The following is a 12,489-nucleotide window of genomic DNA, read 5'->3' on the forward strand; positions in this document are numbered from 1 at the left end:
CAGATTCATCCCTGCCTTGGACACATATTCTGAGAGATCCATCATATCTCTCTTCATATAGTCCATGGAGAAATTCCTTAAATCATTTACACACATGTGCATAATGACTATCATATGTGTATTTGTGGTCCAGGGAATTGAGTGCACATGATAGGCAACTGGCCATGACCCTCTCAGTTCACAGCCTAGTGAGTGGTGTATCAGTGTGTCTCACTATTGAATCACCCATGACTCGGAGTTTGGACAGTGTGGAAGTTTGCCTTGTGGGCTTTTGAAATGGATCAATGTGACTCCTAGATGTATTTTCATGGTGGGTACTGTCTGTGTTGTGTTTGTGAGGTTGCTGAGGATATTTGTTTCTAAAGTTACATTTAAGAGGCCCTTGTGGTTTAGGCAGGTTACTTTTAAGAGTCTATGCAGGTTTATGTGTTTGGTCTGAGTTGTGTATATTTTGTTTTGTGTGGTGTTGTATGATACTGGCAACCTGTGTGTTATTTGTAATGACTTTGTGTGACATCTCACACACACTTTGTCAGTTTCTTTGACTAGTAGCTGGTTTTCAGTAAACGTGAGACAATTGCTTCATTGTCATAGGATGCTCATTTCAATCAAGCTGGCTATAGAAATGGATGGAAAGTACAAATCCATGGTTCCATTTGTTTACTAATGTGAGCTAATAGGGGAATAACGCATATAAAGTTTTGGATAGATTTATTTGAATCTTATTTGTCTAAAAGAACAACCCAAGTGTAAACATGATGAACAATGTGCCTCAATGCAAATCAGAGCCTCTTCATGTAACTACTGAGGAAATCAATTCATCTTGAAGTTCAGATATTGATTTGGGGTATACTAATAAGTGTGCATACAGAAAATTGGGTTTGAGCACCAGGTAGGTAATAAATAGTTAACACTGGATATGAGATCAGCTTTATACATGCAATGATGTACTGCTGCTTAACTCTTGTTATACAGCTGTGATTGTGAGGCAGTAATAATTAAGGTTCCTAAGAGCGCATTCTGAAAAATGAAAGTGCCTGTGTTCGTCAAGCAAAGTGTTGTATCGTGCTGTCAGGAGTGCTGCCATCCATTGTTAAGCAGAGTGCAAAAGTAAAAGAACCAATAAGAAAGTAGTTAGAACTCTAGTCACTAATGTCTACCACGCAGAAATAGCAACAAGTTATTCCCTGCAACCAAATAACAACTATGTCTATTAGCAGGTTTATACCCAGACTAGAAAATCAACCAAGAACGGTACTTTAATGAAGATTAAGTTGGAAAAGTAGGAAAACAGTTGGAAGTTACAGGAAAAGCACTTTTTTAGCTAGAAGGACATATTATCTGGCAAATTAATAAAGGAGAACACTGACTTAGGGTAACGAAATGGGCAATCTATTAGCTACAAACAACCAGGTGACAAAGAAACCCACATTATCAGCAATTTTAACTGAGCTGCAGCTTAATGTAAAAAATGTATTAAAAGTGTAAAATCACAGGGGGAAAAAAACAACTAGATGAACTAGAATGAAGAGCAATCAGCTAAATAAACAGAAAGACAACCGATGATGACACAAAGCTAGCAAGTTCAACTAAAGAAACTCTTAACAAAGTTATATGGAAGGAAAGTACTGAAATCACCAAACAATTATGTGTGATAATTACTATTGTGGGTATCCTGTGATGTTTAAGTTTTAAAAGCACCACAAAAACTTCTCTAGGTAAGTAACATCCACATCCCACCCCCAGCCCCCAGTAGGGAAACCTCCACAAAAGACTTCTCCAAAGCCAACTTCATACTACTCAAGTCAGACGTGACAAACTTCATGACACCCATGCAGACGGGAACTGAAAGTTCGACTGCTAAATCCTACTCTAAGGCACTGTACGAGCACATCCACTCATGCATGAATCGTGCCATCCCAAATAGAACCAAGATGCTCTCCTCCAAAAAAAGGAAGCCAATCTGGTGGTTCCCTGACATAAACAAACTTTACAACAAAAGGAAGAAACTGTTGCAGAAAAGAGGACAATCCCAGGATGCAAAAATCTCCCTCACCAGCCTCAGTAAGAAGCTGAGATCCCTCATAAAATCCTCCAAAGCTAGTTACAAAAATAAAATTGCCAAAGATTCCAAATACAACCACAAGGCATTCTATGGTTATGTCAAGAATCTTACTGACAATGTTCAGATCTGGTCTGAGTTACAACAGAATGGCATTAAATATACTGATCCCAAGGATATTTCCAATATCCTGGCAGATCAATTCAGTGCTAACTTCACCCCCTCTCACCCCCTAAATGGCCCATCTCAATACTGGAAGATTGCCAAATTCCGGTAACAGCCACACAGGTAAAAAACGCACTCTCCAAAGCTAAGAATATAGCATCCATGGGACCAGATGACATCCCTGGCTTTGTACTACATGAACTACAAAAATGAACTGGCACCTCACCTAAGTGTCATGGTTAATCATAGCCTCACCTCAGACTTCATGCCCATTGAGTGGTGCACAGCTACAGTTATCCCACTCCACAAGGGGAGATCCACCTTGGATCCCAGGAAGTACTGCCCCATCAGTCTGACAAGCCTGGTCTGCAAGGCCATGGAACGTATTATCATGGAACTTATCAACAAAGGCATTGGCAACCTTCAAACACTGGACCCCACCCAGTTTGGGTTCGTGAAGGACTGAACATGTCTCCTGAACCTGATTGACTTCTTTGAATCAGTCTCCAGAGCCATGGATGAGGGTAAGGTGGTCCACACACCCTCTCTGGACCTCTCCAAGGCCTTTGACACCACCCCCCACTCTGGAATCATAGATAGACTTACTAAGCTGGCCATTAATCCCTACGTCACTCAATGGGTTGCCAACTGGCTTACTGACAGAACCCACACTGTAAAAGTAGCCGACTTCAAATCCAGCTCCAGACAAGTGACAAGTGGAGTACCTCAGGGATCAATCCTGGGACCGCTCTTGTTTGGCATCTACTTCTCTGAAGTACAGGCCAACACTTAAGGGACTCTGGATAACAAATTTTGCAGATGACTGCAAACTGGGAGCCATTATTGAATCCCCAAATGATATTGATGCTCTACAAAATGGCCTTACAGAAACAGATGCTTGGTGCCAGAGCCATAGGCTCAAGCTCAATGCCAAGAAATGTATAGTTATCTCCTTTGGGGAAAAAACACATACCCGTGAATTACCACATAGGTGGCAGTACCCTAAACACCGAAAGTGTGATGAGAGACTTAAGGACACAGGTGGACAGTGGTCTCACCTTCGATAACCACATCACCACAACAGTCAGGAAATCCTTCTATGTGGCACACCTCATCACTAAGGGCTTTTCATCTAGAAAAAAGGAGGTCATTGTCCCACTGTACTCATCCCTGATTAGACCCATTATAGAATACAATGCCTCATTTGGTATGTACCTCTCAAGACATCTGCAACAACTGGAAAGGCTGCAGAAATACCTCACAAAAAGAATCACAGGCCTAAAGCAGATGCTCTGCACTGACTGCCAAATAAACTCCAGCTATACATTGTCGCATATTGTCTACTCAGAGGTGATCTCTGCTTAACATACAAGGCCATGTCAAACCCAGAGCTGTTGGAAATGCTGCACTTAAAGAAATCCCAATCCCTCAGAGTCACATGCTCCAGGGATCTAAACCTTGTCATCACAATAAACAAAACATGCTGGAGGGATAGGTTCCTCACCCAGAGATTCCCCAGACTCAAGAATAGACTGCCCATACATGTCAAGTAGAGTGCCTCTTTGGCCCTCTTCAAAAGGAACCTTGACGATTAGATGGGAGAAAGGAAATTCACCCTGGGGATCACGTCAGTCGCCCTGCTAGACAGGGGTCCAGGGAAGTAAATAGTATGGGAAGAAATAGCCAGGGAATTGTTATAGCTAGTCTTTTATTTTCCCTAGGGCTGATAGCCTGGCACCAACTTATGAACCTATAAGTGCACTTCAGTCCATACTCCTCTAAATCTTGGGAAAGACTCAAGAAAATGGCTTCCAGCATGGTTAAGCTGAGTGTGACATGAAAAAAACAATAAGGAAATAGTTAGAAATTCTGCTAGTAATGTCTATCCCACAGAAACAATAGTTAATTATTCTCTGCCACTTAATAACCACTACCATGTCCTTTTACCAAGACAGCTCTACCTGTCAATCCCAAAGTAAATTTGTGGCTACCCATCAAATCATCTGGGTTATGTTTAAAGCAAGACAGAGAGTCACACTGCTTAACATGCAGGGGAAGTTTATTCCACAGGTTTGACAAATGCTGGATTTTAAACCTGTCCCTCCACTGTGTTATTTTATCTTTTGGTGAAGATTTGGACCCCTGGTTCTAGTACTGGTGGATATATTGGACTTGCAGATATACAAATCGTTGATGACAACTGGGTATCTAATGATGCAGTAAGTAAAACAAGGATGTCCCCTCAAAAGTCTATAAGACAGAGAATAAAGGATATAGAGCTTCCAGCCTCTCTTGATAGATCAGGGACTTTAGGCCTGTGATTTTTTTGGTTAGAACCCTTTGCAGTGTTTCCAGTTGTTTGATATATTTAGTGAGATAAATCCCATATTAGACAGTGCAGTTAATAATTGGTTTGATCAATACTGATTCTGTTTAGAGAAATGCTTACCTCTTTAGACGTTGATGATTTCCCTTTAACAATTAGATGTGCTGCATAAAAGATTTCCTGACAGTAATTGTCACATTATGGTCAAAAGATGAGTTATTAACCCAAGTACCTAGGCCCTTGACTGCATTTTCATTTTGTAGTGGTGTGTTGTATATGTAATATCATGAATGGAGGGGTTTCTACCAAAAATGATGGTACTAAACTTTGTAGCATTTGGTTTGAGCCCATTTTAGCACACAGAAATTTACTATAGAGAGTTCATTCTGGAGGGTTCGGGTTCCAGATATTGATTTAATACCAACTTCAGATTTCCGTCATCTGTAAACTTTATTAGCCAGAGGTCTTACCTCTCTGCTTGGATATCTGAAAAGTAAATGCCAAAAAGGAGAGGTCTCAGTATCAGTCCCTGAGGGACAGTGATGCTTACTTTTATACTTTATGATGGGGCATCTAATTAATTCCAGGCTACTGCTTATTGAGGCCATCAGTACCTAAGGTCATAGTTACACAATTTTACACAATTCCATACACATGCACAAGTTGAGTGCTGTAAGATTAGAACCCACTACTTATCAAGCTACACAGTCTAGAGGACAAAGTACTTAATGCAAGCACCACTGCAGAAGTCTGAATTTTATATTGTTACAGTGAAGTGTGTAGATAAGATTAGCTTCTCAGTCTGTGTCAGAGAAGATATTATTATGTTGAAGGTTTAGTGCAAATCCATATTTGTTGATATGAGAGAGTAAATGCAATGTTATGATCAGTGATACATACACACTGTTGACTTTATGTCAGCTATGCTGTCATTAATATATAATGTAGAACTGAGAGTGATGTGTACCTACCTGTCTTGTGTGTGTATATATATAAACACACCTGTGAAACACAGGATGTACCATGAGTCATTCATGGATCATCAGGGTATGATGATGATATGTAAACATTAATGATTGGTACTGATATTAGCAATGGGATGCACTAATGCATGGGCGATAAGGACTGTCAATATCAAACAATACTTAATGTTCCAATGCAGAAGGGATAAAAAAGTATGATTTATGTGTTTTAAAGCTGCATGTGGTTGCATATCATTTGTGTCAGTGCTGTAGTAGAACAAATAGTCCAGAATGAAGTGTTTAGTTAACCACATAGTTCTCTGCATTTCACAGGAGTACATTAAACAATTCCCGTGTAACGAAGCAATATAATCTAGTAACAATACTTATTTTTGTTCCAAATGTCTTCCTAAAGCACAATGGTGTGAAATGCATTTGCATGAATGTTGGCAAAGTGTTAACACATGCATGATTATATTTTGATATGTTGAACTAGGACAGTGAAGTACCACTGTTTAGTGGTGTTCAGTGCTGCTCCACATGTTGTATTATACATTTCCGTGTTAGCTCCAAAGCTCAATTAAAAAATTAAGTGCTCTGCTTGCCTTCCCCATTTGTGCAATGTTAGGCTATGAGTAAACAGTGTTTTCTGCTGAAGGAAAAAGTGAAAAACTTTAATATTGCTTGCCTTATGTAGCACAGGCAGGCTTAGTGGTGATGTATGGCTGTCAGCACTCTGGACAGTACTTAGTAAAGAAAATCTACCTATCAATCCAGCTTTATCTGTGGCACAAGGTGAACTAAATAAAAAAGCAGGGTTCAACTCCAGTAAGCAGATCATTTTACAAATCATGTCCGAATGTGATTCTTAGATTAAATTATCATGACTTTAAGAATACCTAGGTATAACTATTTTACAGATGTTGCCTGACCAAAGCATGTCTGTAATAGCTAACTAATATTTTATAATTACTACAAATGAATCCTGTTTCAAGGGAAATCAGAAGTTAACTGGGTATACAATGTGGTGTAAGGCAGGCACTCAACCAAATTTTGCAGTAACACCTGCAATGACATGTAGTATTACATAGTACATTTGCTTTTTGCCAGACCTCATGCAAATGCTGAGGACTACAACTGATCAAACAGAAGGGGCTTAAACAGATACATAGGCAATTCATTCACAAGGAAAACACTTAAAAAAGTGGCAGCAGGACTTTCATCTAATGCTGGATTCGAACCACTGTCAAGTTGAAAAATTAAATCTACAGACTTGATCATTATCTGTACACCCCGACAAGGAAAATACTTCAAACATTTCAAAATTACACTTTTGAAGGGACAGTGAGAACATATTCTGCTAATGAAAGATGGGATCTATATTAAATCAGTGAATACTTAAAAAAGCGAACGCTGATTTATTGACCCCATGTAAGCAAAAGCTTACAATCCTGAACACTTAGAACAGCGATTTTTTTCCCAGGGAGAAAAATTGCTGCTCCAAAAAAGAAAAAAAAAAACTTTAAAACATTACATAAAGTGGGGGCTGTGCCCCCCACAAACCCCTACTTAAATATACCGACTCCAAGATCGCACTACAGTGACGAAAATGGCAAAATAACGAAGGCAGCCAAATGATTTCGTTCCCAGGGAAATAATTTGTGTATATGTTGTTTTGGTATTTTGCCGTTTCATGCTTTCAAGTTCGATGAAGATGTATTCGAAAGAATGGATCTTCGATCATATAATAGGGAACCGAAAGATGTAGTTATTAGCCATCAGCAAAGTAATGACAATATGAAAATGTTATAAGATGAAATTTATATCCATCAGCCTAATGAATAGTCAACAGTACAAAGGGGAGAGAGAGAAGGAGTGAAGATAGAGATATACAGACTCCTATGAAAGGATAGCACAGGCAAAAACCTGATGAAACATGAATAGAATAAGAGTGGTTTACTAAATCTTCCTTAGGCTCATGGATGTGTTGACAAATGCTTATCTGGATAAAAAGGTAAGATATGTGTCATGAAACATGTCTTAACAGTACAATATCTCAGTATGAAATAATGTGACATCCATCTGGAATTGAATCCTTGATGCCATGGTCAAAAATGAATCTCCAGACAACTGATTTATATCAACACTCCACAGAGGATGTTGCACTTGGCAATACCCAATAGTCAAACAACTGTGTCAGTAACTGTTGCTGGTGATTTCCTGTAGACTGCATTCACTATGTATTATGATAGTGCAGCTTGTTTAAGCACCTTTGTGCAAGGATAACCAGACCTCTGTGGGTGGTGGCAACAACTGACTAGGCTTTGCCATAGAACATGAACAGCTATTCACTGTCACTCGACATTGGTGTGCAATACCAAAGTCTGAGCAAATGCTGTGGGGGAAAAAGTGAAGGCTTTCTTATGGGCTACTTCTGCCCATGTGTGTTGTATGTGATTCTATTTTTTGACCAGATTAAATGTATGAGAATGGCAGGAAAGTGGTGAAATGGGAGGGGGGAACAGAGGAACTTGCAGGAAAGTAGTGGGACAGAACCATAGCTATCTACTTCTTCACAACAACAATGTAGAACTGTAGCCACAATTTGCTGAATTTGGACTGTCAGCACACCAAGGGTAGGTGACAACAACATAATAATGTTGTACAGCTAATTGTACCAAATCAAGTGTGTCAAGGAGACACATAGGTGAAGTGGCAAACTATGTATGGGTCATTATTTTTGTGGGGCAGTTGCCCATTTTTTATGTTTTTTTTTTTTTTACTTTTAAATAGAGAGGAATGTCGGGGAAATGGATCAGGAATGTGAGGGTCAGGAATGAAGGTTAGGTGAGGAAGCAGGTATAGACATACTGGACAAGCAAGACAGGCAAGGATGGTGATGGGCACAAAAGGTTGGGGGGACATCACAATTGGTGATAGGTAGAGACTGAAGGCAAACCCACAACAAGCCTGAAAACAGTGAGAATCTAGTCTTCATGCTCAGATCTGCCATCACTGTCTCCTGTCTCAGTTTCTTGTGTCAGAGCTCAATGTGGCATCATCTTGGCAATGGGATGAAGCACCTTTTCAATATGGCCAAGTCAGGCACTGAGGCCCCTTTTCATTTATCTCCTCCATCAGCCCTCTCAGCTCTTGGTGGGTGACAAAATCACCTCCTCCAATACTACTCACAGAGGGTACCAGTGCACCAGCTTCCAGGCAGAGTTGCCTAATGCACATGGGGCAGGTAGGGCAGGGGTTGTGGTAGCAGCAATAATAGCTTGAGACCCTGAAGTGCTGTTTTTTGGTGCTAGAACCTGTGGAGGGATGGTGGACTGATTGCAGTGGTTGGTGTACCTCTCTATACTGCATGTCAGTTTTTGAGAGCAGAAATTGTATGACAACAGAATATTTTGAAGCCACATAAAACATCCCCCCCAAAACAGGTAAAAAAAAATTGAGAGAGAAGGGGTGAGATGTGACAGAAGATTAAGGATTAGATTCATGGCAAGCCACATGATTTTATTATTTCAATGCATACACATTTATGATTATCCAGTCTATACACTTTTGTCACATCCAGGTATGATGGGAAGGTCTTAGTTGTACCATTAATCAACTGCACTGCTATGATATCATAAATACAACTATTTATAACAGTATTGACATACGGGTCTATATTAGAACACCGAACAGTTGAAATTTTGAGTGTTCTAATATCGACCCGTTTTCAGTGAACGCTGAAAATATCGAAGAAACAGGAAACCAAATGCTTTCCTAGGGAAACAATTTGGTTATCCGTTTCTGTTGCTTTGGTATTTTCAGTGCTCTGGTGGAAAGTTACAGGTCGGCTTCAGGTAAGTGTGCAATTGTGTGGATGTGTGAGTTAGGACAGGTTAGGTGAGTTAGGATTAGGGCGCGGGTCAGGTAAGTGTGTGATTGTGTGGACGTGTGGGTTAGGGCAGGTTAGGTGAGATAGAGTTAGGGCGCAGGTGAGGTGACTGTGCAATAGTGACAGACCTTAGGGTTAGGGTTAGGGTTTGGGTTAAGGTAAGTGGATAGTTAGTGGTGTATGTATAGTTTAGTGTAGGGTTAGGTGTTGTAAGAGTTTAGGTGTATGTGTGTGGATTGCTGTTTGTTTGGTGTGCTTGTGTTGTGTGTATGTGTTTTGGAACAGCAAATTTTTTCCCTAGGAAAAAATTCACTGTTCCGAATGTTCGATGTTTTTTTTTTCGATTGCTAGGGTTCGATATTAGAACACTCGGCATTTTGAATGTTTGGTGTTCTAATATACACCCTTGACATACTGCATACAATGACAAAAGTTATTATGCCTACAGTAAGACCTGATGCATACCCACCCTATACTTTTCTGAAGTGAGTTAAAATTTCTTGGTGCAGCTCATGGTTAACTGCAATGTCTTCAGCAGTGTAAAATAAAGAACAAGAAGGAGAGAAGAAGAGGCATGAAAGCATATTAAAGACAGACTTGGCTGGGTACTTTACAGATGGGTCAGTATATTTATGCAACTGAGGGATGTCAGCAATCCTAAACTCTTCCTCCCATTAGCTAAGGAGGTTATTCATGTACTGTTTCAGGTCACTATAGTGGTGATGACAATTCTCTGCAGTGCATGGGATGCTAGTTGCACTGCAGATAGCCTTGGCTAACCTGTTCCAAGCCTCAGTGTTATACTGAGACCCAGTGTAGTCCCACTGCAGTAGCCTATGGCTATTGTGCTTCATGAGCAATGCCACAAAAATCCTAAACTCCTCAACACCCTACCTCTGCCCTAAATTTATCACCATCATCTCCTGCACCAGCCATGCCTCCAGGAGTGAAGCAAAAACTCCAAGTATAAATTGGTGCCAAACTGCAATCCTGCATTTAACAGCTACTACTCAAACATGCACAAGCATGCCAACTGCATTTGGATGATGAAAAGCACAGAGAGGCACTGGTAAACAAAGAGGAAGTTATTTTATTAAACAGCAATGAAGGTATGAACCATGACAGTGAGCTTTGCCATGTGTGATGCTCAACCTATTTACCTCTTTTCAGATGCTCAACAGTGACAGGCTTGATGGATTTAATTGTTATCCTTGGTGTTTTGTAGGTTAAATACAATGACTTGGCACTTAACCTTTTGGAATTACACTTGAAGAAAAAGTAATGCAAAAATTTCAATCAAGGTGATTACTTTTCTGTGCTACAAGCGGACTCCCTTTCAACCATCTTCCTTACAGACAAGCTGAATTCCGTTTGAATAGAGATATACTTCAGATAGCCCTTTATGTCTGTGACTTTAGGAAGTCAAAATATTAATGAGATATTTATTGAAAAAAGCAAAATTATGATATCCATTTGTACGTAGTGCTACTTTCCTAATCAAAGTTTTGTTAGACATCGCATACTGACACTCTTGGTAAAAATAAGTGTTATCCAGATTTGAATGCTGTATCACCTGTGTTCAATCTCTAAAGTCAGTGCAATTATAACTTCAGTCACAGACACATTTGCACAGCAGCTGGATGTTCTCCACTAAGTGCTGTCCAGAGTGCTGATATTTGCTCATTGCCGCTAAGCACATTTGCACCACTGAAGGCTACCTAAATAAAATGCTTCATTTTTTCCTTAATCAGGTGACATCAATTGCATGCCACTCAGCAGCAAGAAACTGTACAAGGCAAGAAATGGAAAAAAAGTATATGATGTTCTGATGAAGGTAAATCATATGTCTGGTGTCATACTTTCCGCATTCCCTTCACACTGTCTAGAATGGAACGCCCCAGAGAAATTCTGTTAAGGGGCCAAAGGCACTGCATTTACATTTTCTGCCACAAAAACAGATATACAGTATAGGCACATTACTCACTCATTATAATTTATTATTATTTATTTTATTTATTTATTTCACATTTGATTACCAGGAAAGTCCAACTGGACATGGGTCCTTTTTCAGTGGAGGCCTGGGGAGAAAAGCTCCACAAATAACATTTACACATACAATAATAGATTTAATTTGAATTCACACAGTATGGTGCAATAATGACAAGTACACATTATTTAACAATTATCATAAAATTGATATAAAATTATACAATAGCACTAACAATTCAAAATATTAGTTTCAACAGAAAGTATTGTTACAGTTTTGCAGCTGTCTGTAAGTAAGGCAAGGGTAGGTACATGTAGGAATAATTATAAGAGGTGCGTGGATAGAAAAAAGAAAGTGAAGGATGAAGTTGTGATTGGTAAGTAGAGACATAAGGAGCTAGAGTGGGGGAAGGGAGAGCTCCTAGTATTAACTGTTGCAATTGCAGAGCCATGAGTGCAACAAATGTGTTTTTAAGGACCTTTGAAATTCATGTGTGGAAGTTATAGCTGTGGTAAGAGGGGGGGCGTTTATTCCATTGTTTAGCTATTGTGTTTGAGTAGAGGGTTGAACCAGCAGCATTATCTTTAATTACTTTGAGGAGAAGTTTGTTAGTGCAGTGGAGGTTTCTGCTACAGGTGTATGGAATTATCAGGCCACTTAGAGAAGGGGTTTTCTCCAGCTCATGTAGAATTTTATGTGATAGGGTAAGTTGATTATATAGAAGTTCAAGCCAATTGAGCTGTTTGAGAGATAGACAGTGGTGTGATCTGTAAGAACTGTTGGTAGCGAATTTGATGATTTTGTTATAGCAGGCTTCTAATTTGGTTAAGTCAGGTTCTCTACGGTTGGTCAGGATTGGAGAGGCATACAGTAGTATAGAGATGAGATGTGTGCATGCAATAGTGGCCCTAGCAGTGTTTGTCAAGAACTGTTTATTTCTATATAGAGTACCTATTTTTTATGGACTTTTTTATGGTGACAGAGATATGAATATCAAATTTCATGTTGCAGTCAGTCACAACCCCAAGAAGTTTTGTGTGGATAATAGGAGATACAGTAATTTTGTTATTGGATAAGATGTTAAGTGATGGGGCA

The sequence above is a fragment of the Protopterus annectens genome, chromosome 1.part1, assembly GCF_019279795.1.
Source record: "Protopterus annectens isolate FY-2018-M chromosome 1.part1, PAN1.0, whole genome shotgun sequence".
Taxonomy (NCBI): Eukaryota; Metazoa; Chordata; order Ceratodontiformes; family Protopteridae; genus Protopterus; species Protopterus annectens.